The sequence below is a fragment of the Acinonyx jubatus genome, chromosome E3 (assembly GCF_027475565.1).
Source record: "Acinonyx jubatus isolate Ajub_Pintada_27869175 chromosome E3, VMU_Ajub_asm_v1.0, whole genome shotgun sequence".
Classification (NCBI taxonomy): domain Eukaryota; kingdom Metazoa; phylum Chordata; class Mammalia; order Carnivora; family Felidae; genus Acinonyx; species Acinonyx jubatus.
The window spans coordinates 12,951,740-12,958,621 of NC_069398.1; the positions used below are offsets into that span (position 1 = coordinate 12,951,740).

General features: G+C 46.2%; 1 non-coding gene across 1 annotated transcript; it reads right to left on the reverse strand.

Annotated features, from left to right (window-relative positions):
• Window positions 1–963: 963 nt before the first annotated feature.
• TRNAL-UAG (transfer RNA leucine (anticodon UAG)) lies at window positions 964–1,045 on the reverse strand. Its single transcript has one exon. It is a non-coding gene; the product is annotated as a tRNA-Leu (tRNA).
• Between the last annotated feature and the right edge of the window lie 5,837 nt (window positions 1,046–6,882).

Consider the following 6,882-nt stretch of genomic DNA (forward strand, 5'->3'; position numbering starts at 1 on the left):
TCTCTTGCCATTAGTCCCTGCCGCTCTCTGCTCAGCTGCCCTGAATTGCCTTCAAAGCATCTCAAACTCACCAGGCTCTTGATTGCCACCAGGATTTTCCACAATCTGATTCCTCTTCCTGAGCTCCTCTCTCCCAACTTCACATACCTAATCTCTCAATTTCAAGTCCCAGAGAAATGACACATCCTAGGTTGACCCTGAGCCAGGTGAGCATGTTGTGCCCTGCGTAACACTCCGCACAGGTGTAATTAATGAAATTACCACAGCTGGAAAGCTGATGAGAAGCTTATCTGCCTGTGTGCTCTGTAGCCTCAAGACGAACTTGGTTTCTTGCACATAGTAGGCCCTTCATAGTTATTGAATAAACAAGCAAACAAACAAACAAACAAGGGGCCCCTGAACCAAGCGTGAAGGCCAAATAGGGGGTGGATCAATGAAGCTGGAACTTCAAGGTTGATACCACACGTGGGGCAGGCCCCGTGAAATCTCAACCTTTCCACAGGGTCACCTGACACCTTTTCTACCAACAGAGGTTTGTGGAGTCAGCCGGAGCTCTCCATAGGATACAGAGCGTGCGGGGAAAGGAACATCCCAACTCAGGTCATAATTAAAATCACCCCCACCTAACCTTTGTCCTTAAGGGGTAAAGCGGCCTGCTCACTCTGGCCGCCCCTGGAAGCATTAGAGATGTAGGCAGTCTGTTGGGAACTATTAAAGTTATTTCAGATGCTTTCCCCTTGGACATAAGGAGACGCTTCTGTTTTTGTTTTTCAGATAGCAGGATTGGTGGGTTTGTGTACTGGGCTAGGGAAAGGCAGTGCCTGGGCTGCAGTCTCTTGCTTTTCCCGCTTGCTCTCCATTTCATTTGTAAAAACAGAGTCATAAAGGAGAAAAGAGGAAGAGGGATTAGGAGATGGTAAACAAATTGAAGGGTTCAAGAAAAAGTGAGACCATGAAGGGGTGTGGCAGCGGTGGGATTCGAACCCACGCCATCGAAATGACTGGAGCCTAAATCCAGCGCCTTAGACCACTCGGCCACGCTACCGCCCGCCGCAAAGTCTTCCGCTGAGACTATATTAGTCTAATGACGTAGTGTCTCACACTCTGTGACCCCGCCCTCTTAGACTTGCGCATGCCCGATAGCAATCTGGATTCTCCTGCGCCTGTGAAGGTATCTTGATCTGTGGCTTCTTTCGGGGCTTTGGAATCACAGTATTTATATGATTGACAGCAATAACTATGGTCAGAATGCCACATTTAAAGGGAAAGAAGAGTTCCTGAGTGTTAAACATGAATATTCAGTCCTCACGTGTGTGCATTCGATTTGCCGTGTGCGTCGTATACTGTCTACGGCCACCAGGGGACGGTGCCGCGCTGCCGCTTCCTCCCTTGCTGGGCTGGGTGGTCCCGCGCGGAACCCTGCTATGCACAGAAGCCGGCCAGGTCCCCATCCTGCGGGCTTCCCAGCCCTATTCCACGTCATCTCTGCAATCCCAGGTGGCCCCATGGCCTGGTCCCTGCCATTGCGAGGTAAGAATCACCGGTCTAGGTGAATGTCGTTACAATGTCAATGAATGTTGTTACACATTATTTGTATGTTGGTCTCCCTCAATCATAATTCTTGGCCACATCTTAGAAAGGGAGAAACTGACTCGCAGAGAGACGAAGTAACTTGTCTCAGCTGCCCCAGGCAGAGCCAGTATTCTCCAGCCTTCCAAAACCCCAGTGTTCTTCTATGCAGGCTCTTTCAGTGTTTTTTTGTTTTTAATGCAATAAGTACAGATCAAATACATAATACATAAGTACATAGCAAACTTCCATTTCCCGTCATCCGTAATTAGTTAACGTTTTGTGTATTTGCTTCAAATATTCTTAAATAAAAAATAAACTGAACTAAGCTGTAAGTAAGATTCAAGTCTCCTTTGATATCTGCAAGTTCGATCCCCCTTCCTCCTTGCTCAGGAGTCTCAGATGCTTTTAGTTAGTCCACTTTTTTCGAATTTTACCTACACATAGGCTTCTCCATTTCCTTGCATATTTAAGGAAAATAACAAAACTACAGTAAAGCTAGACAGGTGGGTGTGGTAAGCTGAATAATTCCTCCACCCACCAAAGACGTCCACATCCAAATCCCCCGGAACCTGTGAGTATGTTACTTTATGGGACAAAAGGGACTTTGTTGGTGTGATTAAATTAAGGATCTTCAGGTAGGGAGCTGTTCTGGATTATCCACATGGGCCCAAGGTAATCACAAGGGTCTTTAGAAGAGAGACGTAGGAATTAGAGCAGGAGACGTGCAGACAGAAACAGAGGTCCCAGTGATACAGCCGCAAGCCAAGGAATGAACTAGAAGCTGTTAAATGTAAGCACACGGATTCTCTCCTACAGTTTATGAAAAGGAACACAAGTGCCTGACACCTTGGTTTTTGGACTTCTAAATTCTGCAACCGTAAAACCATTGTGTTGTTTCAATCCACTAAATTTGTGGTAATTTGTTACAGCAGTAATAGAAAACCGAAACAGTGTATAAATTGACCTGTGGGCTTGGGAACACAGCCTGAGCCTTGAGCCTAGGAAATCTACTTCTCTCTGGACCTCAGTTATTTGTAGTGATAATGGGGCGATGATGATACCCAGCTCACAGGATTGCTATGGGAATCCCATTCGTTCATTCTGCAGGTATTTCTTGAGCTCCTTCAACATGTCGGGCACTGTTCCGTGTACTTGGCTACACTGGAGTGAAGCGGAGGAAGGTTAAACGTGGTGATGTGCGTCGTGCACTCAAACCTCCCTGGCACATAGTGTGCGTGGTGTGGTGGTGGTGACTCCAGCAGCCTGAGCTCCCCACTCCCTCCCAGTACCTCAGTTTGCTCACCACCAGAGTTGTTACATGGGTGCTGACCACTTGGTGGTATTATTCCACATACATCTCCCCACCACTGCCTCGAGCTGGTATTTGGCTTTTTCTGAGGACTATAATGGGCCCAGCTGGAATGTCGACTCCGGGAGGGCAGGTGATGGTGTCTTGTTCACCCAAAGCTATTTCCCCAGGACCTAGAACAGTATTGGCAGTAAAACTCTTCCTTATACTGCTGGTTTTGCATCCTTGGTCGAGGCCGCTCCCTCTTGCTATGTGGGCTTTGACGAAGTCAGAGGCAAATGCTTCTGGGCTGGACCTGCCCAGCATGAGAGCTAGCTCGTAGATCTTTTGTCTGAACGTAGCCAGACTGTGGTCTGTTCTTCTGGAAGATCACCTGTGGCCACAAGCAGGAAACAGAGACCTCTTCAGGTTATCTACCGCCACCCCCAAACACACACCCATCTCTGTCGTGACTCCCATTTGCTGGGAGCAGCCTTTCCCCACCCCAGCTCGCTCTCTCTCTCTCTCTCTCTCTCTCTCTCTGATAACTTAATTCAAGTAAACATTAATCTTGCACCTACTAGACCTGATCAGGCAAAGAGCAGGTCTTCTGGGAGGAGTTTCCAGATACCCTCGGGCCAAGAGGTGCTTCTTCAAAAGAACAAAAATCCAGGGGAAGCAAGGCCTTGAGCTTATCTGAGCATTTCTCCCCCGCTGGCCCGTGTGGCCTCCCACAGACTTGCTGACCCGGCTTCTCCGGTGATTTTTGTCTTCAAGGGTGCCGCTTGAGAGAGGTCAGCTTCTGTGCAAAGCCAGCCCCAGCACAGCGAGGGTGGGGAGGCCACAGAACCCAAAGCAGCTAGACTGCTTCATTTTGAGGTTTTGTTTCATTTTGGTTTTTGTTTTGGTTTCGAGTGACGTTTCAAAATAACGTTTGTAAAAGTGATATGTGTTCCTTGTTGAGACTCGAGCAAAGAAAGAAAAGCAAAAATGAAATAAAATCACCTTGAATTTCTCTACCCAGTTAAACTCTGTCAGCGGTTTGCTAATGGAAAGTGCTGAGTCTTGATCTCAGGGTTGAGTTTGAGCCCCAGCCCCACCTAGGATGTAGAGATTATTTTTTACATCTTGAAAAAAAAAATTGGGGGTACCTGGGTGGCTCAGTCAGTTAAGCGTCCAACTTCGACTCAGGGGATGATCTCCTGTCTCTTTCTGGCTTCTGTGCCGACAGCTTGGAGCCTGGAGCCTGCTTGGGATTCTGTAACTCCCTCGCTCTCTGCCCCTCCCCCACTTGCACTCTGTCTCTCCCTCTCTCTCTCAAAAATAAATATTAAAAACATTTTTTAAATAAAAAAAAATCCTAAAAAATAAATTTGAAATGTAACGTAATGCATGCCGGTTGTAATTTTTTTTTTCCAAATGTTATATCATATGTATAAAGTTGGAGGGAAGTTCTCTTCCTCACCATCGCTGTCCTTTACAACTGAATCCCCACAGCTCAGGCAGGAGCTCTTTACCCTGTAAAGAGTGACCTTCCAGATCTTTTCCTATGCAGATGTGTGTAAATGCCCCACTCTGTTCCTGGGGTTTGCTTTGCACAAGGCAAGGGGAGAAATGCACCACCCAAAAGACCCAAGTGTAGTCATTTTGTGTGAGTCTTCCTATAGCTACACTTGGGCTATGCCATGGTTCTGTGATACACTTCATTTTTTATGCCCAGGAGGCCGAGGACCTTCGGAGCCACGGAAGTGCGCCAAGGAGGACTTTCAAGCTACTGCTTTAAAGCATCTCACTGTGGTTCCCGAAAGTTGGGAGACAGGATTTTATAGGGCAGAGAAACTACTGTATATGATACTACAGCAGTGGGTACATGTCATTATACATTTGTGCAGATTCATGGAATGTACAACACCCAGAGCGAACCCTCATGTTGACAATGGACTTGGGTGATAATGATGTGTCAGTGTAAGTTCACCACTTGTAACAAATGTACCGCTCTGGTGGGGGACATTGATGACAGGGAGGCCGTGCCTGTGTGGGGACAGGGGAGATATGGGAAATCTCGGACCTCCCACTCAGTTCTGCTGTGAACCTAAAATCGCTCTATAACCGCTGCGGACGCAGGCTCCTACGGACAGGAGATCTGAGCCTTTAACACTTGAGAACATTTCCCTTCTGTGGCATATGGGGCTAGTGTGGTTCTCCATCCTTTCTGAGCCTCTGTGAGGGTTATACCCATCTCCTGGAAGGTGAGAACAGCCATGTATCCCCGACCGGGCTAGTGCGAGTAAGAGCTAGGCTACTGCTCCTGGTGACCTTTCTTCTGCTGCCACACCCCAAAGCACCGTGGTGAGATGGAGACTCCATGAGCACTTGTGTGTGTGTGTGTGTGTTGGGGGGGTGGTTAACACCTCTAATGTGATGTGATTCACATGCCGTACAATATCCCCATTTATTTATTTGCTTATTTTAAAGAGAGAATACCTGAGCAGAGGGAAGGAGAGAAAGAGAGAGAGAGAGGGAGGGAAAATCTTAAGCAGGCTCCACACTCCATGCAGAGCCCGACGCGGGGCTCAATCCCACCACCCCGGGATCATGACCTGAGCTGAAATCAAGAGTCAAATGCTCAATCCAGTGAGCCACCCAGGCACCACTATACCCATTTAAAGTGTATAATTCAGGTTTTGTTTTTGTTTCAGTATATTCAAAGTTTGCAACCATCACCATGATTATTAATTTTAGAACATTTTCATAGCCCCCAAAAAGAAACCCCACACCCTTTTGTAGTCACTGCCCATTCTCCCCAAACTCCCCTCCCAGCCCCAGGCAACCAATAATCTACCTTCTGTCACTTTGAATTTCCCCAATCTGGACATTTTATATCAATAAATTTATATAGTAAGTTGCCTTTTGTGACTAGCTCCTTTCGCTTAGCATAATGGTTTTTCCTTAAAGATTTAATTTTTAAGTAATCGCTACCCCCAATGTCGGGCTCGAACCCACAACCGCAAGAATAGTAGTCGTTCGTTCCACCGACTGAGCCAGCCGGGTGCCTCTTAGCATAATTTTTTTTAAGGTTCATCCATGTTGTAGCATGTGTCAGTGCTTCATTCATATTTACTGCCAAATAATATTTCGTTGTATGGATATACCACATTTTAATTACCTGTTCATCAGCTGATGGGCAGTTGGGTTTTCACATTTTGGCTATTATGACTAATACTGTTCTGAACATTCGTGTATGAGTTTTTGTGTAGGCATGTTTTTATTTCTCTTGGGAATGGAATTGTTGGGTTGTATGGTAACCCAATGTTTAATTTTTTGAAGCAAATGTTTTCAAAGTGGTTAAACCCAAAGGGTTTTCTTTGAGTGGTAAGAGCTCTCCATATATTCTAGCTACAAATCCTTTATGAGATACACGATTCGTCAATATTTTCTCCCATTATCTGAAATGTCTTCTCACTGTCTTTTTTTTTTTTTTTTTAAGTATTGTTGAGTCACAACCACACAGTGTTACATTAGCTTCAGGTGTGTCTTTTCACTTTCTTGATGGTATCTTTTGCATCTTGTGGGTTATTGAGTCCCTTACTGTGGACTCCTCTGGTGGGAAAGGGGGAAAAAAACCAACTCCCTGTCGGTGAGAAGAGGGATTTTTCCAATAGAGGTGGGGATTTTGTCCCTCAGAGCTTGAAGAGGAGATGGCTGCCTGTGTGACAGAAGGAGGGGCAGGCTTTAGGACAGGGGAGCAAGGCTTGGAACTGGAGTGGGCCAATGAAGAGTGCCCTGGGAAGGGTTTATTCTTCCTCTTGGATACTGTAACATTGCTAGTATGGTTTAATGTTTTCCGTCCTATATTTAATTCTTGTTACCCCAAACTTTTCAGTAAAGTCTGAACAACTTTGTGCGATGGTTATAGGAGGTGATCAAGGACTGAGTAAAAACCAAGAATGGTTCTGACCCACATCTCCTTGCTGAGGCCACCCAGGCACTGTCTTCCTAAAGCTACTGGAAGTGATGCCTAC